Here is a 25,579-nt window from a genome sequence, read left to right on the forward strand (position 1 = left end):
GCCACTCTGACGTTTCCTCAGTAGGCTGCAAGCTAGAAGGCTAAGTTCAGAGCAGGATGGGCTGCCATTTTTTTTTTCGTGTTTTATAGAGCGCGAACTTGACCCGTGAGGGTATCAGAGCACTTTACAAGGTTTACAAAAATAAAGTTAACAGATGTGAACAAAAAGGCATAGACTTACAGAAGTATACGAAACGATAGGAAGGGGCAGGGGAGCTGGGTACACAGGGGATAAAGGGACACATATGTGTGGCTACAGATGTAGTTAAACAGTATAGAACCCCACAGCTTCTTGGTGGGGTGAGTAGGTGATCTGAGGACCAGACAATGGTCTTAGCATAGTCAGGCTCTCAGTGGTGGTTGAAGGTAGAGATTAGAAGAGGAATTTTCCCATGAGGAAAGTTTTGGCCTCCTTTTTGAAGCGTGCCAGAGAAGGTATTTTTCTGATGGCGGGTGGGAGAGAGTTCCAAATTCTTGGTGCGGCCCCTGAGAAAGCTCGATTGTAGGTTTTTTCCTTAGAAAATGGGCAGGTTGGAGCAAGAGGTCACTGGGGGAATTGTAGTTTCTGCTTCCTCCAGATAACACTAGTTTCTGAGCAAGATAAGCAGGGGAGTTCGCGTATAGAGCTTTGTGTGTAATCCAAGCCAGTTTCAGCTGTATTCTGGCCTCTAAGGGGAGCCAGTTCAATGCTTTCAGATGTGGAGAGATGTGGTCGAATTTCCTAGTGCCGATAAGCAGTCTGGCGGCCGTGTTGAGGCAGGCTTTTAAAGGTGACAGGGAGATCTTGGGTAAACCCGAGAGGGTAGAGCAGCCATATTCCAGCCTAGAGATGACTAGTGCTTGGACTTCCATTTTTAGGTCAGGGGCATTGATGAAGGGTTTCAGCTTCCACAGGTAGCTCAAGTGGAACCTGGCTGATTTAGCCATCGAGTTAATGTTGTCCCGCATGTTCAGGTTGCAGTCGAGGATTATTCCCAGAGATTTGGCTGAGTCCACGATAGTCAGTGGGCAGTTTAAGGCTCTAATAGCCCTGATCCACATCTGAATCTCTGGGTTGGCTTTTGTAGGGGAGATTAGGAGAAATCCAGTTTTCTTTGCGTTGAGTTTGAGTTGGTTAGAGGAGAGCCATTGGACGGTTAGTTTCAGGGCCTCATTCAGGGAGAGGATCTCCTTTAGTGATGAAATTTTGATGTATATTTGGGTGTCGTCCGCATACATATGGTAGGAGATGTTAGTGGTGTATAGTACTTCGGTAAGCGGCTCTAAATAGAGATTAAAGAGGTGGGGGGACAGGGTTGATCCTTGAGGGACTCCAACCGTGACCGGGGAAGGAGCTGATAGGTTGCCGTTAATTAGGAATCTCTGTGACCGGTTGTGGAGGAAGGACCTGAACCATTCTAGAACAAAACCAGCCAAGCCCATCCTGAGTTTGAGGCGTTCGAGAAGTTTTTCATGGTTGACCGTGCCGAAGGCCGAGGTTAGGTCGAGGAGGAATAGGAGGCAGGTTTTGCCTTGGTCTAGTGCTTGGAGGGCGTCGTCCACGATGTGGAGCATGGTCGTTTCAGTGATGTGTCCCAGTCTGAATCCAGATTGGAAGTCATTGAGTAGGTGGAAATTGTTGATGGGTTGACTTAGTTGCTGTTGAAAACACTTCTCTAGCACTTTGGATATCAGAGGGATATTGGAGATAGGTCTAAAGTTGTCAGGGGAGGCAGGATCCAGCGATGATTTTTTTTAAATGGGGAGGACTTGGCCGGCTTTCAAAGAGTCTGGAATCAATCCCTGTTGGAGAGAGGCGTTGATTATTGCAGTCCACCTGGGAACAATGCATTGAATGGCAGCAGCGAGGCAGTTGGAAGGTAGGGGGTCATTACAGTGATTATTCGGGTTTAAGGTGGAGAGGATTTTAGAGATGGAGTCTTCATCATAGTACTTGAAGTCGGATCAGCGTGCTTGATTTATGGGTGAGGCCAGTATGGGTAGCCCAGACAGAGGAGGCAGGTCAGGAAAGTGTTGAGAATATGTAGCGGCACTGAGTTAATTTCCTCAGGCTGTGATTTTATCAGCGAAGAAAGAGGAGAGCTCCTCAGATGATATTAAGGACTTTGGAGTTTCTTTCGTTGTTTTGGCTTGCTTATTTGATTGGTGTTTGACCATTTCAAAGAGCTTGCGGGGACTATTCTTGGCATTCCCCAGTTCCGATCTGAAGTATTCTTTTTTTGAGTTGCGGATGTTCTTGTTGTAGGCGTTTCTCGCCTGGTGGAGTAGTTTTAGATTCCCCGCAGAAGGGTGCTGTCTCAAAAGTATTTCTGATTGCCGGAGGGTTCTCCTCTCCATGTTGAGGGATCCAGTGAACCAGGGATTTCTGTCTTTGATTTGTGTTCTCTTTAGTTTTGGTGGGGCAAGGTCATCCAGGATGTTCGATATAGTCGCTGAGTATTGATCATTGAGGTCACTGACCGAAGATATATGTGAGGGGGTGGAGGTCAGATTTACAACGAGCCTCCAGTTTCCTGTGGTCAAGGTTCTTAGTGTCTCTGATCCAGCGTTTGGGGATCACCTATTGCGGTGCCTTTGTCTTGAGGGTCCCGGGTACAAGGAAAGCAATGGCGTGGTGGTCAGACCAGTCACATGGGTCTATGGAGATAAGCTTGATGGAAGATTCCTTAGAGATAATCCAGTCCAGGGTGGCCCCTTTAGAGTGAGTAGGTAGTGAGCAGGCCTGGGACAGGGCTTGCTCAGCTAAGAGGTATTTGATGGCGTTCACATGTGGATCCTTGGGGTCGTTCCAGTGCAAGTTGAAATCACCCAGAAAAATCTCTCTAGTATTAGAGGAAATCTTAGATGTGATGATTTCCAGGAGATAATCGGTGAAAGAGTCGTTCAGGCATGGGGGGTGATAAAAAATATGCAAATTGCACAGTTGAATTGAGTTGCTGCAATTGGAAAGGGCAAGGTATTCGCAGGAGTCCGTGGAGTCCGCTGAGAGTTCTGTGACAAGGAGGTTAGATCGGTAGATGCAGGCGATGCCTCCTCCCTTCCTGCTGGATTGTCTGTCTAGTCTGGCAATATTGTAGTTGAGAGGGACTAGTATGTCCAGGCAAGGAGGTGAGTAGTCGTTGAGCCACGATTCCGTTAGAATTGCTAGGTCTAAGTTTTTGTTCAGGATGAGATCAGCGATATCGGCGGCATGCTTAACTGTTGAACGGCAGTTGATTAAGAGACCAGATAGGGGGGGGTCTGGGGGGAGTGTCAGGGATCTCTGTGGACAGGAGTACAGGCGCAAGGTTGTTTTTAACCATACTTCTGTTACGGTGGTGTGGCCGTGCAGGCCTGCCCCAGAGGCCACATGAAGATTCACAGGATTGGTGGACCGTATTACCTCCGTCACCCTCTCTCTCTCGTTCCCAACAGGAGAACTGGTCTTGGGACACTGATCAGGAAACACATGAAGAAAAAGAACAGGGAGCCTTTAACTGGGCTTTTTTTTCGTGACGAGGCTCTGCCCACAACGAACGTCAGCAGAGAATCACTGGATTTAATCCCGGAAACACAACAGAAGGTGTGTGACGTCACCAACGCGGAGGAGGAGAGTAGTGGAGCAGCGGGAGAATCAAGGAGAAGCTGCACGTACCTTCCGAGGAACAGCGAGGAGCCTATGACGGCACCAACGGAGGCAGAGCCAGGAGGCCAACAACCCCGCTCATCCCCGAGCCACGCTCACGGGAGAGCGTGGCTACTCCAGGTACGAGACCGTCTCTCGGGTTGGGCAGGGAGGCGGGGACGCCCATAGATCGTCTCAGAGCACGCCGCTCCAACTCACCAGCCGAACCCATCCTGTTTTCCTCACAACCCCTTCCCTGTGACCCGACACCTCACCCCCTCACCGAATCGCTACTGTGAATAGATTACACTGATTCCACGAGTGCAGCAAGGTGTCTCCTCACTCCCGGCCCTTTAGAAGTGGGAATAGGTTAAACAACCCGATTGACCGCTTCCTATTTCTGCTTTCCTTACTTTGGGGGCTGACGCTTCACCGCTGAACTGAAGAGGAAGAACGAGGCCTGGTCCAGAAGCCGCCTGACAGATCTGAGTGCCCGCCGCCACCACCACGGACCCCGCACAGTTTGCTGCAGAAAGACTAACGAGCAGTCCCAAACGTGTTCTAAAGAAAATAAAACCGTACCTACCCAGAGCCAGTTTCCGTCATGTTCCTTCCCGGCCCCCACAACTGGTGTCAGAAGTGGGATGCCCATCCATCAGTGATCCCGTAGTGTAGTTCCTATATTCCCAATAGGCTCTGCGCATTGGAATAATATATCCTGTAGTTTAGACGTAGGACTGAGGTCGACCAGGTCTCTACCGAATATATTAAACTTAATTGTGAGTGTCAGCTAGCTCAGAGGTCACTAGAAACTTTCTCGAATTCACAAGAAGGGATTAGTTTCTGACAACCGCATAAACATGACAACTTTGTTTCCCAAGAATAAGAAATCAATCTCTAGAGTCGCGGAAACAATAGATAGCTATTTTCCTCAGTCAATCGTGCATGCTTCGTTTCACCAAAGGTGCTGAGACATAGAGAGACGGGCGTTTTCAATAAAAGTATTTATTGAACAGTCTTCTTTCTCAAGCATAAGAAATGTACTGCTACAATCCTAATACTGGTTATAAAGTACAAGGCATATAATACAAAAAGTATTATAAAGTCGTACTGTAAAAGCATGGTATGGTTTCTAAGCCATATAAAATAACATGTAATACATACAATACATATAGTGATAAATAACGACTAAAAGTACTCAACTGGTGAATACGCATACCCGGGTGCACCTAACCTAAGTCTAGTACAAGGGAAGAAGTAAGTGAGGTGTAGCTCAAGTTCAGTATTCTTTGACAAGAATCTATTCCAAGAAATCTCTAAGGGTCTAATCAGCTCCGTACCTTGGTTTTAGAATGAAGGAGGTCTTATACCTCTCTCTCAGGACTCGATTTCCCAGCAACCCGCAAGGGTAGCCTGAAAACACTAGAGCTGGATTTCTCGGCAGAGAAAAGACAGCGTCTCTTAGTGCGTCAGCTGGAGGGTCGGCTTCCTTCAGCACTTGCTGCAGCAGGGCGCGTCGGCCAAGTAGATAGTCGAACTGCTCCAAACCACTGTGTGTTTGTCTGGGCAAATGTAGGCATATTTATACCTTGAAGGTGCCAAGTTTGACGTATGATTGGACATAATAACATCATCAAAGACTCAGTTCTTTGAAAACTCCATGATTTCCTAGATAAATTAGTATTCAGGCAAGGGGATGTCCCAAGCTGCTGAAGGCGGGTTTTTCTAAGAAATCGTTGTTGATTCTCTGAACTTAGTGGAAGTAGCCTTGCGTATTTGGGCTGCATAGGCTCAGTCTAAATATGGTAATGATTTCTATGCCTATATAAGGATCGGGTAATTTATACCTATATATGGGCATGAATCTGGAAAATTACACTACGGTCCTAGATTCCTACACAACAATCCCATGATAGATAACCTCATCCAACATTTAATAAAAGGGCAGGAAAAACTGGAATGGGCCATCGAAAGACAAATGGCCTCAGCCCAACAGGATCAGGAAGTCTTTAGAAACACCATCTCTGCACAACTTGAAGGCCTACAGAAAGTAGTCCAGGAACCCACCCAGTGACCCAGGGAGAAAGGCATACCCATGTTCCACATCCTGCCGGGGTATCCCTGCAAAAGTACATAACAGGGAAGGACCCGGATTCCTTTCTTACAAACTTTGAGAGAGCCGCCAGAGCCTGTGGGTGGCCCGAGGACAAGTGGCCATTTTTTTTAGCGCCGTTGCTAACAGGGGAAGCCCAGGCGGCTTACCAAGTAGCAAACGCTAGCGGTATCACTCCTTATGCTGAAATAAAGGAAGTGATCTTGGACCATTTGGGACTAGACGCGGAGGCCTACCGCGTACCGTTTCGCAAAGAGAGAGGAGTGGCTGGAGAGAACCCTAAGACCCTATTTTTCAGATTAAAGATGGCCGCTGATAAGTGGTTGAGGCCCAACAACAGCACAAAGGAAGACATAATGAATAGGATTTACTTAGAGCAGTTTTTTGAGGCTCTTCCTCACGGAACACAGAGGTGGCTCAAACAACACTCCCACCTCACACCGGGACAAGCCATCGAGATGGCTGCCAATTATGCCAGAGCTCAACAGCGGGCTTATCCATGGGAGTTGGAGAAACAGGCCAAGGCAGGGGCTCTACCAAAAGGAGAGAAGAAACCAAAAGCCCCAGTGGAGATACAAAGAAGCAAGCCGAAAAGGATTGAACCCCCACCTACTAGAGGCCCCCAATGTTTTGAGTGTGGGGAGTGGGGCTACATTGCTCGACTATGCCCCAGGAGAAAACCAGCGGAGGAGCCCATGGAAGTGGGTTACATCCCTAAGGCTGTCCTGTATTCGGCTGAAATGGGCCCCTCGTTTCACATGAATGTAAGGGTTAACGGTAAGCAGATAAGTGCCTTATTAGACTCAGGCTGCAAACAGTCCGTTATACAAAAAAATGGGTGCTTCTGACCCAATATGCACCTGACTCCACAGTTCATATACGCTGTGTACACTGCGACGTAAAACCGTACCCTGTAGCCATAGTCACCTTGATCACTGACAATCAATCTCCATGCACAGTGAGGGTGGGGGTGGTGGAGACTCTCCCCGAAGACCTTATCATAGGGGTGGATAATCCCAAGTTCATGGATATGTTTCAAAAGAATCTAGATTGTCAGGCTATTGTTCCCGTCAAGACATATCCAGCTATGACCACAAAAGAGCCGTGGGTATTGGATTGTAGTTTTAAGTTCTCACAAGCTAATGACCCCACACTGCTTAATGCATGGGAAAACGCACACGTGAACAAAGATGTCCCCTCCCCTCCATATCCACGTTTTGTTATTAAGAATGATCTCCTGTATAGAGAGGCTGCTCAGGGAGGAGCCTTACAGTTGGTGGGGCCAGTCACATTTCGGGACCAGATACTTTTTTACTCACATGCTCATCTCACAGCAGGGCATTCAGGATCAGAAAAGACCACGCAAAATCTAGTACGACATTTCTATTGGCCCGGAATTTATAAAGACACACAGAAATACTGCCAATCTTGTGAAGTGTGTCAAAAAAAGGAATCTACAAAGTCCACCCGCTGTCCCTCTCCAACCCTTACCCCTCATAGGGAAACCCTTCGAGAGGGTAGGAATGGACCTGATAGACCCCCTCCCTAAAAGCCCTAAAGGAAATGCATACGCATTAGTCATAGTGGATTATAACACACGTTTTTCTGAAGCATTTCCACTTGGAGCCCCCACGACCAAGAACATATCCGAAAAGCTGATTGAATTGTTATCCAGGGTTGGCTTTCCTAAAGAGATTTTAACGGACCAAGGCACCCCCTTTGTGTCAAGGTTAATGAAGGAAGTGTGTAAGACCTTAGAGCTCAGGCATATTCGTACCTCTGTATACCATCCGCAAACCGATGGATTAGTCGATAGGTACAATAGAACCCTCAAGACCACCTTAAAGAAAATTCTTTCAGCAGAAGTAAAAGATTGGGACAGGCTGTTACCTCTGGCTTTATACATTTTGCGGGCTCAGGTACAAAGTAGTACCGGCTATTCAGCATTTGAGCTACTATATGGGCGACAACCAAGGTCCCTCCTAGAAATTACATGAGATGCCTGGGGGAAAGAGGAAGAAAATGAGCAAAAATCCCTGCTGGAATACACACAAGAGCTAAGATCCAGAATCGGGAAACTCAGAGAACTAGACGCCACCAATTTAGAGAGAAGTCAAGAAAAGCAAAGGAAGCAGTATGATAAGGGTAAGAGATGGAGAACACTAACAGTGGGTGACTGGGTGTTGGTACTCTTGCCCTCCTCCACAAAAAAAATTCAGAGCGAGTGGTTGGGACCTTATCCTGTAGTTGAGACCATTGGTAAGACCAAATATAGAGTACAGGTCTCGCCTACCAGAAGGCAGTGTTATCACATCAACCTACTTAAAACATGGTTGAGGCCTAAGCCCAAAGATACCCCAGTAATGATGTTGACACAACAAAACGCAACAACTCTAGACCTGTTACCGATAAATGAGGATCTGACTCCTGAGCAGAAACACAGCCTGCAAAACACCCTAAAACCTTTTTCCGACATATTCTCAGACCTACCAAGGAGAACACAACTAGCCGAGCACCATATTGAGACCCCAGAAGGAAAATATGTGAAACAAAGACCAAATCGTATCCCAGCTGCTCACCGGGAAACGATTAGGAAGGAAATTAATGACATGCTACAACTGGGAGTAATCCGCCCTTCTAAAAGCAATTGGGCTTCGCCGATAGTCATGGTCCCCAAGCTGGACGGCTCCACCTGTTATTGTATGGGCTTTAGAGCCTTAAATGCCATCTCATCCTTCGATGCGTATCCTATCCCTAGGGTGGACGAATTAATCGAAAAGCTTGGGGAATCCAACTTCATTACAACAGGTCCCTTTGTGAGAGGAAGACAAGAAAAAAACAGCCTTTTCTACAGAAGAAGGGTTATACGAGTTTATTGTTTTATGATTTAAACTACATGGGGTGCCGGCATCGTTTCAACGTCTAATGAACACCATACTGCAACCATACTCATCGTTTTGCTCGGCATACCTCGATGACATCGTGGTATTTAGTCCAACATGGACAGAACATCTGCAACACTTACAGACCATTCTGAAAGCCTTAGCCTACACCCACGTTAAATATCTAGGGTACATACTGGGAGTATGAGTGGTAGCCCCACAGGCAGAGAAAGTTAAGGTCATCTCCAATACGCCTTTTTCTTCCACTAAGAGAGAACTTAGAGCCTTACTCGGCCTCTTCGGCTATTACCAACGGTTTGTATCCCAGTTTGCCAAATTAGCCGCCCCCTAACTAACCTACTGAGAAAGGAAGTCAAACAGAACTCACTAGGTCACCCTACCGTAGAAGTACGTCAAGCCTTTGAAAAACTGAAAGATATTATAACAACCAACCCAGTACTAATCTCAACCAATTTTGACAAAATCTTCATTTTGTCCACAGATGCCTCCAATTCAGGGTTAGGAGCTGTACTTTCACAGATAGGTGAAGATGGGCTAGAACATCCAGTCCTACATCAGTAGGAAACTGTTTCCCAGGGAGTGTAAATACCCTACCATTGAAAGGGAATGCCTAGCCATAAAGTGGCCGGTGAATAAACTGAAATACTATTTAGAAGGACGCCCTTTTCTGTTATATACAGATCATGCTCCACTCCAGTGAATGTGCCGAAACAAGGCACAAAACCCCAGGCTACTAAGCTGGTTTTTATCACTTCAACCCTTCTCGTTTGAGGTTAGACATAGGAAGGGTAAGGACAATGGTAACGCTGACTACCTTTCTAGGGTTCCTCCTCTCCCCAATCGGTAGAGACCAGGGGGGGTGGTATGTGGCCGGCAGGCCTGCCCCAGAGGTCACATGAAGATTCACACTCTCTCTCTCATTCCCAACAGGAGAACTGGTCTTGGGACACTGATCAGGAAACACACGAAGAAAAAGAACAGGGAGCCTTTAACTGGGATTTCTTTTGTGACGTGGCTCCACCCACAACGAGCGTCAGCAGAGAATCACTGGATTTAATCCTGGAAATACAACAGAAGGTGTACGACGTCACCGACGTGGAGGAGTAGAGTAGTGGAGCCGCGGGAGAATCAAGGAGAAGCTGCACATACCTTCCGAGGAACAGCGAGGAGCCTACGACAGCGCAAACGGAGGCAGAGCCAGGAGGCCAACGACGCCGCTCATCCCTGAGCCTCGCTCACGGGAGAGCGTAGCTACTCCAGGTACGAGACCGTCTCTCGGGTTGGCAGGGAGGCGGGGACGCCCATAGATCGTCTCAGAGCACGCCGCTCCAACTCACAAGCCGAACCCCTCCCGTTTTCCTCACAACCCCTTCCCTGTGACCCGACACCTCACCCCCTCACCGAATCGCTACTGTGAATAGATTACACTGATTCCACGAGTGCAGCAAGGTATCTCCTCACTCCCGGCCCTTTAGAAGTGGGAATAGGTTAAAAAACCCGACTGACCGCTTCCTATTTCTCCTTTCCTTACTGTGGGGGCTGATGCTTCACCGCTGAACTGAAGAGGAAGAACGAGGCCTGGTCCAGAAGCCGCCTGACAGACCTAAGTGCCCGCCACCACCACGGACCCCGCACAGTTTGCTGCAGAAAGACTAACGAGCAGACACAAACGTGTTCTAAAGAAAATAAAACCGTACCTTCCCAGAGCCAGTTTCCGTCCTGTTCCTTCCCCTCCCCCACAGGTGGGTAACTGCTCTGTTGGGGTTGATGGTGACTGTGCTGATGGTATGCTCAGGACTCGCAACTAGTGGACACGGGGTGACTTGGACAGGATTGTGGTCTTGGATGATGGTTAGGATTTCGTTTTCAGTGAGGTCTAGTGGAGAAGAGGTGGCAGTGGTAGGATTGTAAGAGAGGGTGAGTGCTCGGGATTCCTCCTCTGATATGTGATAAGATTGCTTGCGCAGGCAGAGGTGTCTTAAGGTTAGGGGTAGTGGGTGCTTGGGAGGCTCTGTGACGTCGGGTGGATGGATATCAGTGGGGGTTTCAGGTTGGCGAGGGAGAGTTTGGCAAGGCGAAGGAGGTTCATTAGGTCCAAAATGAAAATATGAATTCTCTGAGTTAGCTTGGCCGCTCTGGAGTGCAGGGTTTTGAGATCAATATAGGAGGGAGGTGCTAGAGGGCAGGGGGGCAGAGGTTCAGGAGAAGTACCTGCGGCATGCATAGGTGGAAGTGGAGAAAGGTTGACTTGAGTTGAGTCGGGGGTCTTTGGAGGTGTACTAATTTCATGGTTCAGTTGGATGACTGGCGAAGTGGTGGTCAGAAGTCTGTTGGAGGTGCCGGGGGACGAGCTATGAGGGTTGGGGTGATCATTGTTGATAACCCTTATAGGGCTAGCTTGATCTGAATCAGGGGACTTTTGGAACGTACCAGTCTCACGGTCAGTGTGAGGCGCTAGGTGGGGAGAGATCAACGGTGTAATAGAGATTCTGTGGTCAGGGTCAGGAGACATTCTGGGGAGAATAGGAACAGCAGTGTTGGAAGCCCTTGGAGGGGGTAATCGGGTAGATAGGCACGCTAGGATGGCCGAACACCTGCACGCATAGGTGCAGGTGTTAGTTACCCTGTCGGTGTTGTGCGCGTGGTTTCTGAGGAGGGGGAATAAGTCGGCGAATTTATTGAGGTTATTGAAAGAGGCTTGGACCAGAATGATGCAGTTTCTGTAGAGGGTGATGGTGAGGTCAGTTCGCAGGGCTGAAGAGGGCGCTATTGTGAGCTTGGTGCCTTATGGAATGTTCCTGGTTGAGCGAACATTAAGAAGGTGAGCAAAGGTTTTGTGCCAAGAGGCGGTTCTTCTGGAGTAGAAGATAAGGTCATGAATGGTTATGCAGATGTCCGTACTGTAGCGCAGGTCGGATATCAGCGTCTCGGGTGGCTTTTTAGGGTGGCGTGCTTGAATGATTTGCCAGCGGTTTTGGAGAGGTGGGGGGGTAGGCCAGGGTGTAGGAGTTTTCCCCAGTCACTGTTAGGCCTGGGCCTAACATGTTGGGCACTATGAGATTAAAAGGGGACAATAGGCAGCAGAGGGATGGGTCACCAGGTACCAAGGAGTGAAGGAGCTAAAGTGACTGTAACTAGAACTCCAGTGTATTCTTTATAAGTCACCAAGGCAGTGCGGCAACTCAGGCACACTTGACGATTCAAATGTACAAGAAATGAAGAAGCCATCAAGGATCTGATATTGGATAAAGTCTCAAAAATGGGCAGAGTCAGGAATGCTCCTCTCCACGTTCCAGAGAAGAAGAAGAAAGGTTGTGAGCACAATGATATTGTAGCACCGCAATTTGAGAGACAGGTGGTCTTCAAAGAGCAGGAAAAGTACTGTGAAGTCGCTGTAATCACTATAAACACTATACAGACTTTCCAGGATTTCGCGATTTGCCGCAAAATCGGCACTTTTGTAAAAATGCCGCGATTGTTACAAAAGTGTATAAAACTCAGAGTTTAAAATAGTTCACTGAGAATATTTGGAAATCTGTAGACTGGTCATCAATTTCACTGTAAAAGTTCTAAAATACAGTATCTCAAAGTAGAATTCTTTTATTCAAACTGTGGTAATGTTTTTCCATAGTTAAGTCAGGAAGCAAAAGGAGACATCTCAATCGGGTACTGTGATAAGACCCAATAAAGGTATCCACAAACAATCCCAGCACCCGTAGGCGTCCATTTCCTAGACACAAGAAACGGACGCTCCGAGTTTTATATTCAAAATATGGCCCGAACTGGGGAATTTAGGAGCTACTAGTATTTACTTTCCTATCTGAGCATACATTTGCTCTCAAGACCTCACTGCCCAGGTCACTAATTGGACTAGGGAGGCTTGGTTATTGAGTACGGACCAATTTTCATAGCTCCTTCGCCACTTACGTTTACTTAGAATCTGCAGCAATTTGAGACTTCGGAGCCGCTATCTGAATTTCTTTCCCAGGCTCACTTGACATTACTCTTAAGCATGCTTTCTATTAGCAATTTTGCTGAGAAGGGGTGGGTAACCCAATATACCCTTGCGGGCTCGGGCAAATAGTAAATATGAAATAGGGGGACCAGCAAGGGTTTTATTTTTTAATTCAACGTTACAGCATCAAAAGGTCTATGTTACTAGAGCTCTTAAACTGAAATTATCAGTAGCTGTCGTAGTTGTTGTGACACCCAAGAATTGGTGATTGGACCTCAAATACTACCACACTAGCTTTGAGGAATTAGAACTATTCAGACATACGAAACCAGTTCAAAAATGAAAAGCAACACAAGAATTTATATTTCAAAGAGATTTATTCTTTATATCTTTGAATCAAACTCATATATTATAATGGTACATAATCAACTTAATTACTACCAAATCTTAAGTATAAGGAAACGGACATTCATTCCATAAATACAAAAGATTAAAAATTCAGTCTGTATAATGAGTAAAAATGACTTCTTGTTGAAATAGCCAGTAAGTCAGATGAAAATAAATGCAGACATGGACTGGTATGTCGACGTTTCAGTCTTATATGGTATTATCCCAAGACCATCATCAGGACGAAGGGTTAATGTAGTATTGATGACCCCTAAAGAATGACATAACATGAAATTAACATATGATCTCTATCAGTGTTGCTGACATAATAGAAACTTGATCATAAATATATTCAATCTATTTAAACTCAGACTCAAGTTGTCTTAGACTTCATAGTTCTAACATACATTTCTGTCGGTGTGGCGACAAATAATGACATTTTAAACTTAAATGGTGTGAACATATTTGAATATGGCTGCGGTTTTTCTTCGATCACAGTCATATTAACTACTTACTTTTAAAAAAAACAGATTGCACTGTGTGACTTCTGAACAACGATTTAGTTTGTGATGTCACACTCTGTGGAAAGGAGGCAAAGAAAGAGGATTTTTTCAAGCTCTAGCAAAATTTTTTATGCACTAAACATAGTCATGTGAGTACATATCTTTAGAAACTTTTACCTTAGGGAGTCACAAATATCTCCCTTGGAAGGCGTTCGGTCAAAAGTACCAAGCCAGATTATGGTTCTTCCACAGTAAAAACCAGATCCAACTGAAAAATAGACGAACAACCAAAATTCAGTAATGAAACGATAGTTTACACCTTGTATTAGTCATTGTAAATTCGACTGGGCAACTATTTCTACTCAAGATTGTCACTTTATTTTGAAACATTCTTGGCAATATGCCAGCAGTGCAATGTATAGAGGGTTCAGGTGCTAACATCAATATAGCGAAGCTATCTTTGCGCATTGTCCTAGTTGTAAGTGAGTTGCCAGCGAAAAGTTAATCCTACGTGAACATGATGGATGTTCATTGTAGACATATAGGCTAAGACAGCCGAATCATAGAACCCTAATGCATTCGCTGGTCCTGTCATACTATTGGACAGAAAATTGTTTCTGTACATCAGCTGGTCTTAGGCCAATTGATTGTTGCCGACAAACATCGTTACGTGGTGTTAAGAGACAGAGTTTGTTTATTTCTCTGTCCTCGCATTCATAAGGGTATGTACTATAACCAAACAATCAGTTTATGTGTACAGGGAGGAAGAATTACGTTACATTTCTGTCCTCACAGTCGGAGAATCAAAGGTCAGGCAGAACAGTCAAGTGTCAGAAGACACGATAGTTTAACAACACCCCAGTTGGTAATGGTTAAGGAAACTAAGCTGGTGTAAACCCAATATCTAGTAGCACCTAGCAGAAAGCTGTACTTACTTTCTGTAAGTTTGAAAATACGCGTAGACGGGAACACTGCAACCGAGGAATCTAGTCGGAGGTTATCAACAAGCTGCACCATAGCAGCCATTTTTATACCTCATTTCCGCATTGCAGCGGTAGTGTCTCTAGTGGCGGCACTTATCGGTACTATTATGTCACACGAATAAGGCGGCCATCTTTAAATGACTAAACTTATGGATAACCTGCCTCGAATAGTGAAAAAGGCTAAAGTCTATTACCCATATTATCAAATGCATCGACTCCAGATGCTTATGAATATTTGTTCTCAATTTATTGTTACTGTGTAATTTATTTTGTTATTCCTTGGTTAGATATAAAGTCACCTGTATTTGTACACGATCAACTATTGAATTAAACAAGACCTGTGTTACACAGTTGTTTGGCTAATCACAATGTATTCACGATGCCGAACTTTTGTGGCTCAGATGGCTCATTCACGTATATTTATGATGGGTTATTGGGCTATGACATACGCCATTTTGAAATGTCTAATTTCAACTTGTGTAAATGACATTACCATCTCGGAAAAGAGTGTTTCGTGTTAGCAGACCTATGGGATATTTCGTGAAAATATATGATGGATCACAGAACTGTCCAAAAGAATAGTACATACACATATACTTCAACACAAATCTGTCGCTCCTAGAGCGTGTACAATCTAGTTTCTTAAGCAAAACTAATTCTTTGGAGGCATTAAGTTCGATTAGCATGCATACAGACAATTTTACTTTTCAAATTCAGATCATACTGTCGCATCCAAAGGCGCGCGCACATTCTGTATAACCAGCTAGCGTTGACATTCTGAACATAAGACTTGAACTCATAATTATGTATAACAAACCGAGGACCTGCTGGAAAAGACAGTATATGACCTTACCGATCCTTTGAGGCATTTAGTACGATTGGCATGTATTGCAAAAAATGTTTGACTTTTCAAATTTAGATCATACTGTCGCATCCAAAGTTGCGCGCACATTCTATATAACTACCTGGCGTTGACATGCTGTACACAAGAATAAAACTGGTAAATATGTATAACTGGACCAGGGCCTATTGGATGTGACAGTATATGACCTTGCAGATCTAAGTCAAACAGGCTAGTGTATGCCATTCTGTAAAGGAGTTCAACCCATTTTTTATGCTGTTGGTGGATTCAATCCACTGATTTTCTTTCAGGGTCAAAAGTCTGTCCACGTTATGTTGTCTAATGGTGGGTTTGATCACCTCTATCACCCACCATTTCATTTCTCTTTCAGTGTGTTTAAAATGTAGAAAGTGTTCGACTAAGGGCGCATTTTCAATTCTACACCTTATTCGAGACTGGTGTTGTAGAATTCTTTGTTTTATCATCTGGGTGGTCTTGCCAATGTATATCAGGCCACAGGGACACTGTATACAGTATACCACATTTTGTGTTCGACAGTTTGAGAAATTCTTAATCGTGATTGTCTTACCATTAAGTTCGAATGACTTGATGTTGGAAGTGGTACTACAAGCCATGCAATTGTTGCATTTGAAATGTCCTATCAGAGGGACTAGTTGTTTCATGTTATCCACAAGATTCAGATTTTTTGTTTCATACGCATGTACTAGCCTATCACATAGATTACGGCCTCGTTTGAATGAAAAAAGTGGTTTCTCTTTGAGTTCAGGCAGCTCTGTGAGAAGTGACCAGTGCTTTGTTATTATCTTTTTCACCTGGTAACTAATTGTGCCAAATGTTGTGACACAGACAAGAGGATTAATGTCTTTTTTGGTTCCATTGGAAAGTAGCAAATCTCTGTGGTTATACCACGCTCTCTTGAGAGAGTTTTTGAGAAGTTTATTAGGATACCCCCTCTCTAACAGTTTATTTTTCAGGGCCTTAGCTTCTCTGAAATAGTCTGTTTTCTTTGTACAATTCCTCCGTAAACAGAGAAATTGTCCAAAGGGTAAGCCATCCCGCAATGCCTTGGGGTGATGGCTGCTGTATTTTAAGAGAGTATTTCTAGCGGTGGGTTTTGTATAGAGTGTTGTATACAAGGTGTTATCATCATTCACTTTGATTGTTAAATCCAGAAAATTCATCTCTTGGTTATTGCTTTCTAGGGTGAATGTCAAATTGGGATTTCTTTCATTGAGCCATAGGTGAAAGTTGGCAAGGAGATCTTTACTACCTCTCCAGATGACAAACACGTCATCAATATACCTGAGCCAACATGAAATGTTGGCCAGGTATGGATTCAAAGGATGGTAAATGAATCTCTTCTCAAACTCTGAGACATAGATGTTCGCTATGTCTGGGGCATATATTGCCCCCATTGCTACTCCTTTGAGTTGTTGGAAATAGCTTCTTTCGAAGAGAAAGACGTTTTCGCATAAGGAGATTCTAATGCATTCAAGTATGAAGTCAGTTGGTACTTCATGGGGTCGACAGCGAGAGTCTAGAAGATCGCTCAGTATAGTCAAAGCCTCTTGTTGGGGAATGTTGGTATAGAGGCTTTCTATATCCATCGTAACCAAATATTCTTCTTCTGGATTGAATGAATGATTCTCTAGTTTGTTGATGACTAATGTTGTATCTCTGATGTAGGTTTTTGCCTCTACTGCAAACGGTCGAATGAAGTGGTCGGCATATTGTGCTAGGGGTTTGAGAATTGAATTGCACCCTGACACTATGGGACTCCCCGGTGGTTGAGTGGTATTTTTATGCACCTTGGGGAGGATGTATATGGCCGGCACAGTTGGAGCCTTGTTTATCAGGAATAGAGCTTCTTTTTCACTAAGCCAACCGCCCTTAAGGCCTATCTGGCTGAGACATGATATCTCTTTTTCTAATCTAGGGGTAGGGTTGCTGGAAAGTCGTTTGTAGTTATCTGTTACTGAAAGCTGTTTTAAGACTCCATTCCTGTATGCTATTCTATCCCAAAGGGATATGTCGGTTTTATAAGGGTATCTGGTAGGGTTTCAAGATTTCTCAAAGCTTCTTTACTACTTGGGGCGTGGCCAAGTAGCATGGCCGACAGGACCTGAGCTCCGCCAGCTCCCGTCTCGAGGACCCAGTTATCCTTTCAATAGATCCTGCCTGGGCTGTTTTTTCCCGGATTTACACGCCTGAAGCTTCCCTCATGTTGGGGGACCCCCGCGCTGAAGCGGCGGCTCGAGAAACCCCTGTAAACTGATCCGGAGATACTGCGGGCGCTCTGAGGGCGCCGGTGCGACCTACGTGAGGCCGTGGTCTGGGCCTACGCCGGAGCATTGCAGCGGAGGCGGCCCGTTCATACGTGGCTCCTGACCGGCCCAGATTCGGGCCCAACATTGGCGGAGCCTTTCCTTATTCGGGGCTGCACCTGGCAGGCGTTGGTGTACGGCCGGGTGTCACCGGGCGGCCTTGGCGACCTGGCGGACCTTGGACCCGGGAGGCGGACTCGCGGCGTTCACCCCTCCTCCTGACGCTGCAGTGGAGCGGAGCCTCCCAACGGGTGAGCGCCCCTGCGGTGAACTTTTGTCTACTCTTTGGGGACCCGAGGGGGTGCGGCGCGGCCTGTGTCAGATCTGGGTGTTGGGCATCAAGGGACGGGCATGACCGGATCGCCGCCCCTCCCCCACTGAGCCGCCATCTTGCCCTTCACCCGAGGCGCTTGTCTCTATGCGCCACAGAAACATACTAGCTGGAGGCCCGCTGACCGGTGCCGCGCTGCCACCGGGCGCTTCCTACGGAAGGGCGCCCCTGGAGCCTTAGTGGTCGTGCTGCTGCTTGTGGGGGTGACTGACGACGTCTCGGGCGCCCGTCCGGCGCAAGGGCCCTGCCATTTGCATCAGCCGGATTACCTCAGCTCCCACTGCCTGTTCTGGCGGGTGGGTTATAAGCCACTGGACGCTTCATTATTAAATACTACCCGGGAACTGGACTGTGGTGCGTGGGGTGAGCTGCCTCTGCGCCCCTGCTTGGCCCGACTGCAACTCTGTTCTATATGGTCACCTCCCGAGTTGCACCTGCTGGAAGCTACCTGGTGGAGAGCTAAAATCACCTGACATTTCCGACTCCAGAACGTCCTTGCACTGGGTGCCTGACCGGGGGTTCCTGGGGGGACTCCTCTGTGGCGCATTGCAAGAGGTGTATGACTTTCTCCTCCTGATGGCGACCCGTAAGGATAGGACCTCGAGGTCTTCCCAGCCTAACACCATTGTACAGTATACTACGCCGCGCCTGCCATCACAGAGGATTACGCGGCAAACGGGTCGGACGACGGTGGGGATGGTCCGGTAGAGCCGACCCGTGCGGAGATATTGAAGGCCATACAGGGATCCCACTCTGCCCTGGAGAGACAGATAGAGACTGTTTCGATAGATGTCAATCTGCTGCGAACAGATCTCCGAAAGGTCGCGGACAAGGTCACAGACGCGGAGGGTAATATCACTCAACTGCAGGGGGAGGTGGCCTCCTTGCAGAAGTCGGTCGCACACCTTACAGCCACTACACGAGCGCTGGAGAGAAGAGCTGAGGATGCAGAAGGAAGGGCTCGTCGCAGCAACATCAGGGTCCTGGGTGTGCCGGAACGACTGGAGGCGGGAAATGCGGAGCGCTTCCTTGAGACCTGGATCCGCACCCAGCTGTGTCCGCAAGGCCTGTCCAGTGTTTTCGTCATCGAACGGGCGCATAGGGCCCTGGTACCCCCTCCGCGCCCGGGTGAACCCCCTAGGGCTCTAATTGCAAAGATACTAAACTACAAAGATCGTGATTGTATCTTGAAGGCGGCAAGGGAAGCGGAGTCTCTCACAATCGAGAACAGTCGAGTGTCCATGTATCCTGATTATACCCAACAAGTGCTGGAACAGCGGAAGTCCTACCTGGGAGTTAAGCAAAAACTCCGGGAGATGAAGATTCAATACATGCTCTTATATCCGGCTAAACTCAAGGTGCTCTCGCAAGGCCGAGCGCACTTCTTTGAATCCCCGGCGGAGGTGTGGAAATGGCTGGAGATAAGGGGGGACAACCTGCCCCCCGGTGAATGTGGTGGTCCCCGTGAGTCGTGGGAGACCCGTCCCCACCGACGACGTCTGGGCAGAGGGAGACGCCGATCTGGATCACGGGGTTCTGTGGAGCCCCGAGTCACGGTGGGAGCTGATGGTGCTCTCCGCATGGGATTGTCATCGACGGGAGCCACTCCGAAGTCCCCCGGAGCATCCGCCCCTGTAGAGATTTTGGTCCCAGATACCCTGCAGGACACTATGCTCGATACAGACTCTACGGCTCCGGTGATCCCTGAAACTGGCCTTTCCGAGCCACGGCTGGAGGAGGCCCCAGCTTGAGGTACTGTCTTGTTTATGGTTTGATGTACTTTGAAGGGCCTTCTATTCGTCCATTGGTGGCTCACTGATGCTCCTACCTTGTACTGGGAGCCCTTGGATGGCTGGGTGGAACGGAGGACTTGCATCCCACTAGACACAGGTATGAAGGGTGGGGTCCACATTTCCTGGACGGAAGACTGGCCCGACCTGAGGCTGATATCAGCAGACATGCCTAGAGATTGTCCTGCGAAGCTGGGTCCCATGTGGAGCTGGGAGGGGGGGGTGGGTGGAATTGGTTTGGTTGTGTGTGAGTGTGTGTTGAGTGGGCTGAATGGGGTGGCTGTGTACGTCCTGGCACTGGCAGGGGAAGGGCGGGGTAGCATTTTTGGTTGTTGCTGTCCTTTTGCTCGTGGGTGGGGGGGAGGGGAGTGTTTTTGAGGGGGTTCGGAGTTTGAGGGTTTTTGGAGGGTGGGATGGGGTGAGTGCGGAAAATGTTACTGGCATTAAATATATTGTGATTCAGGTTTCCATGTGGCTGGCTGGGTGGGCTGTTCCTTCCGGTCTAGCTGGTGTCTGGGCCCGGAGGTGGCAGGTCGCAATGTATACATCACACGGCCCGTTCAGGCACAATCTTTGACCATGGGTGTTAAATTCTTAACTTGGAATGTGCGCGGTTTGGGTACTTGCACCAAGAGACACAGGGTCCTTTCCTTCCTCAAGCGACATGGGGTCTCTGTGGCGTGCCTTCAGGAGACCCATTTAGATGAGAAGGGTGCTCAGCGGCTGTCCAAGAAATGGAGAGGCCAGATGTTCCATTCCTCCTTCACCACGTATGCCAGGGGGGGTCCTTATCTGGGTGGCGCCTGGGATTCCCTGTGCTGTCCAATATGTTGAAGCAGACGTCGAAGGCAGGTATCTGCTTTTGCGGATCAGGCTAGATAACAGGGAATTCTTACTCTTGAACTCCTATGCACCGAATATCGATGACCCGAACTTTTTCTCCCACCTTCAGGATCTCGTTGTTTCAGACGTAGATGCTTCCTTCCTCTGGCTTGGGGATTTCAATTGCGTATTGGACCCCGAAATGGACAGACATCCTCCTCGCTCTGGCACGAAGCCCCGTATGACGGCACGCCTTCAGGAAGTCATGCACAATTTGGGGGCTGTGAATGTGTGGCGCATGAGTCACCCCACACAGAGACTGTATACTTGTCATACCCCGACGCACGGAACACATAGTAGACTGGACCGCGTCCTTGCGGCCAATCTTGCTCTGTCTCTCACTTTGACGGTTACACACCAGGCCCGCTACTTGTCGGATCATGCCCCGGTAACGTGCATGGCACAGTGGACTGACCAGGCTGCCCGTCCCCGTACCTGGCGGATGCCGATGGAAATCCTCCAAGACCAGGTGGGAAGAGAACATGTGGCGACTGCCCTATCGGACTACATAGATTTGAACTGGGAGAGTGGTGACCTGCCCTACTCCACCAGGTGGGAGGCCCTGAAGGCGGTGATGCGCGGAGCCTGCATGGGCCTCACATATGGGGTCAGCTACTCTCTGACTTACAAGATGCTGAGAATGTGCTCCGGCACTGTCAGACTCGGCCGGATCCTGACACTTTGGACCAGGAGGCGGAGAAGACGGCCCAGGTGTCTGTGCATGACATTCTCACCCGCCTTGATAAATACACGTTGGGCCAATACAGACAGCGTCTCCACCGCGAGGGTGACAAATCTGGCCGGCTGCTGGCCTGGATTCTTCTACGGGAGTTCGCACCTGAGAGGATAGTTGCCCTGCGGGCCCCACCTGGGAATATGGTGCACTCGGAGTCTGCTATTCTTGAGGTCCTCCGATCCCTTCTGGAGGCCGTGTATGCAGCTGACCCCTCGATCACGGAGGCTTCCTATCGGCCCTATCTTCAGGACTTGGATCTCCAGACCCTTTCGAGGGGAGCGGCGGAGTAACTGGATGCAGGGTTAACGCTTCAGGAGCTCAGTGCTGCGTTGGCCGCCCTGCCACGGGCTAAGACCCCAGGTGGGGACGGTTTCCCGCCTGAATTTTACCATTCGTTCGGTGAAGTCCTAGCCCCCCTCTTGTTGCAGGTTTATAATGAAGCACTGGAGTCTGGTGTTCTCCCGCCCACTATGAACCAGGGAGAGGTCTGTATGATCCTAAAACCGGGTGGGGATGGTTGTGATCCCGCTGCATTCCGGCCTATCACCCTGATCAACACGGACGCAAAGATCCTCACTAAACTGTTGGCTTCTCGCTTAGCCCCCCACATGGCCCATTTGATCAACCCAGACCAGTGTGGGTTCATCCCTGGCCGTAACACGGCGATGAACTTGCGGCGTCTGAACCATATCCTCCATGAGGTACGTGGGAGGGAGGATTCTCACGTACTGGTGTCAATCGATCTAGCTAAGGCTTTTGACACGGTTAACTGGGGGTATTTACTGGAGGTGCTCCAGAGGACGGGGTTCGGGCCGGTGTTCTGTAACTGGATCCGAGTGCTCTATGGGGCACCCCGGGCTAGAGTTCGGCTTGTGTTGGCCCGCTCTGAGGAGTTGCCCCTGGGGAGGGGCACCCGACAGGGGTGCCCCCTCTCCCCGCTCCTGTTTGCTCTGGCAATAGAGCTCTTGGCGGTTTCCGCTCGCGCCGAGTTGGAGCAGTGGGGCATTAGGGTGGGCGAGACCACAAACGTGATCTCCCTCTACGCCGACAACGCTCTATTCTATTTGACGGCCCCCAGCGAATCGCTTCCCACTTTGCTGCGGATTTTGGACCACTTTGGCACAGCCTCTGGACTGCGCATCAACCCTGGAAAATCTTTGATTTTCCCGCTGACGGGTTGTGCTGCCGACCCGGACGTCGCTCCCCCGTGTCTAGGACTGAGATGGGAGCGAGAGGCGTTACGCTATCTTGGCATTCAGGTGGCCTTGACCGATGAACACCTTCTGGCCCGCAACGCCGACCGCGTGCTCAAGACTCTTCACCAGTCGGTGTCCTTCTGGAACACACTTCCTCTCTCCCTTATGGGACGTTTGGCGGTCACCAAGATGGTGATGCTCCCCAGGATGTTACACTTTGAATTGAATTGAGCGAGAAATAATGAACTACATGAACCATCATGCAAGAGGTAATTACGTTGGGGCGTGTCTGGTGCGCTCCCACCCCCGTAAAAGTATAACATTTTTGTGAGCTGACGAGCTCGGGAGCCTGCGCCTTCATGCTGTGAGTGGAACTGGTCCTGAGAGATGAGGCAGCACGCCCTGCAACCTATGAACTTAGCTTTTTTCCCTACTGACGATTGAGGAATCATGAAACACGTGTCTAGGGATACGAATTGAAACCAATAATACAGCACTGGCTATGAACACTTTGAATTGAATTGAGCGAGAAATAATGAACTACATGAACCATCATGCAAGAGGTAATTACGTTGGGGCGTGTCTGGTGCGCTCCCACCCCCCTAAAAGTATATCTTGCAAAATACCCTGTGCCCGCTTCCCCCTCGAATATTTCGCACGCTTGACTCGCTGCTCACTTCTCTGCTTTGGGCGGGCGGGCGTAGCAGAGTTGCTCTACGCACGGTGGTCCGGAGTTGGGAGGAGGGGGGCCTAGAGGCTCCGAGGTTTGACCTCTATTACTATGCAGCGCAGCTCCTGCCAGCGGCACGGTGGTTCGCTGATGAGGATAACTGGGAGCTACGAATCCTGATGGGCAGAGCAAACGAGAAGGCTCTGAGAGAGGCTCTGAAGCAGGGAAGGGGAGCAGACGAGGCCTTGCCCTATGTGGTGTGACACACAGCGGGAATTTGGCAGCGGTTTGTCGAGAAGGTATTGAGGCGGACCCCCTTCCATAGGGAGCTGCCAGTGTGGATTTTAGCCCCGGTGCTCCGAATGGAGGAGAACGTGTCCTACCGGGAGTGGCGGAACGGAGGTTGTGAGACCTTGGCGGATCTCTATCCAGATGACTCCTTTATGTCCTTTGAACGGGCCACGGATTCCATCGAATTGGGCAGGGGGCAATATCTGCATTACAGAGGGCTCCAAGAAGTCGCTAGAACAACGTAGCCTCAGTTCCCGGAGGCACCTCCGCTGACTCACACCCTTGACATCCTCTTATCGTGTGGTAGAGGAAGGAGGTTGGTCTCCCTCTTATACTCCGCCATGCGACAGGACTCGGCCCCACCGACCGCGCCGTCCTGGGCGGCCTGGGAGGCAGACTTAGGGGTGGCCCTTTAGCCGGGACAGCGCAAGCGAATTGGGCTCCTGACCCAGAAAGTCTCGTGTAATGCACGATTCAAGCTGATCCACTTTAACTTTGTCCACCTCACCTATATGACCCCGGTCTCTCTGAATCGCATTTAGATTTAGATAGGCGACACAACTGCCCTAGGTGTGGAGCCGAGAGAGCTGGGTTCTTTCATCTAGCCTGGGAGTGCCCACTGGTCGGTAACTTTTGGAGGGAGGTGGTGGACCATATTGGTCGTGCTACAAAACTCTGGATTACTCTGGATCCGCTCCATTGTCTCTTGACACTGGTACCCAAGCCCAAAAAGAGGAACCTGTCCTACAAGTTTCTACAATTATTGCTGGTGTTGGCAAGGCGGCGTGTGGCTATAACTTGGATGGGGCAGAGGGCTCCCGAGATATCCCTCTGGCTGAGGGATGCTAGAGAGTGGTCCCTGGCTGAGGAGACGCTTATGCAGCGCACACGCCGTGATGGAAAACTCCAAGATGATTTGCTTGCCTGGAGGATGAAGTGTGCGGAGGGGTTGACAGATGATGACTCGGATGCCACCAGTGCCGAATTGTTCACCCCTAGGGGGTCTGGTTCCGAGGGTGACGGGGAGGAAGACGGGTTGGAGGGCCCTGGTCCAGGGTAATGCCCTGCTAGACGCGCGCTAATGTTCCCTGTTGTCTATATCTGTGAATTGCTTTGATTCCCGAAGGTCTACGTCTGGATGAGATGCCTGCACCTTTCGGGCCTCACATGGATAGCCTGACTTTTCTGCATACTTTATTACTGATGCCACGCACGGGGGGTTGTTGTTTTTTGTTCTATGTTAAGACTATGTTTTACTGCAAAGAGTATTTACCCCGTGGGATGGGAGTGGGACTGCATGGAAGACATGGGAGAGTGTAAATATCTGTAAGAATCAGCGGACACAGTGATGTATACATATTGTTCAAGTATGGCTATGATTCCTTGAGACATGCACTGACTTTACGCCGCCCAACCTCCGGGATGTGGGCCCATATGGCTGTGTTTTACTCTGAACATTGCATGTAACTGCTCTTTGGCACTCGGTCTGCCTGAGAGGCAATGAGGACCTGTGCCTTCTATGTTTCCGCAATAAAAATATTTTACAAAAAAAAAAAAATCTTCCTTACTTAGATTGTTCCTGGCAAAGGGCAATTGTTTAAAGAGATTTTCCATTTCAATTAAGACTGCATTTTCAAAAATGACTATTTCCTTTGACACCATGTTTTTTAATGGAAAAAAGGTTGATGGTGGACGTAGACCTGTGACATTTCTTTCTTGGTTGGATGGTTTATTAAAGAAAAAATTCTTTAATCTGATGGTTCTAAAGAATTTGTACAATTCAAGTTTAGTTTGAAACTGACTGTTTCTATTTGTTGGTACGAAGGAAAGCCCAGAGGAAAGAACCCCTATTTCTGAATCCGTGAGAATATGATTGGAAATATTGAAGATAGGGATGGTGTCATTATCTCCTACCATTCGTAATATTGATTCCGTGTCTGGCGTTGGCCTGGGGTGTATTGGTTCCAAAACCATCCTCTTCTCCCACCTCTGTTGTTCCGGGGACGGCCTGTTCCTCTCCTGTCCTGCGCTAAAAAAGACTGTCGGGAGG

The 25,579-nt window shown here is 48.4% G+C and overlaps 1 long non-coding RNA gene across 3 annotated transcripts in view; it reads left to right on the forward strand.

The window, feature by feature from the left end:
- LOC144822842 (uncharacterized) overlaps positions 1-25,579 on the forward strand; it is a 108,352-nt gene that overhangs the window by 64,298 nt on the left and 18,475 nt on the right. For 2 of the 3 annotated variants that reach the window (XR_013608707.1, XR_013608706.1), the window contains exons 4-5: positions 3,414-3,744; positions 9,550-10,361. The exons of the other annotated variant lie outside the window; for it this stretch is intronic. This is a non-coding gene — a long non-coding RNA (uncharacterized LOC144822842). The remainder of the gene's footprint in view (positions 1-3,413; positions 3,745-9,549; positions 10,362-25,579) is intronic. 3 annotated transcript variants of the gene reach the window in all.

This window comes from Lissotriton helveticus, chromosome 3_1 (assembly GCF_964261635.1).
Source record: "Lissotriton helveticus chromosome 3_1, aLisHel1.1, whole genome shotgun sequence".
In the NCBI taxonomy this organism is placed as follows: Eukaryota; Metazoa; Chordata; class Amphibia; order Caudata; family Salamandridae; genus Lissotriton; species Lissotriton helveticus.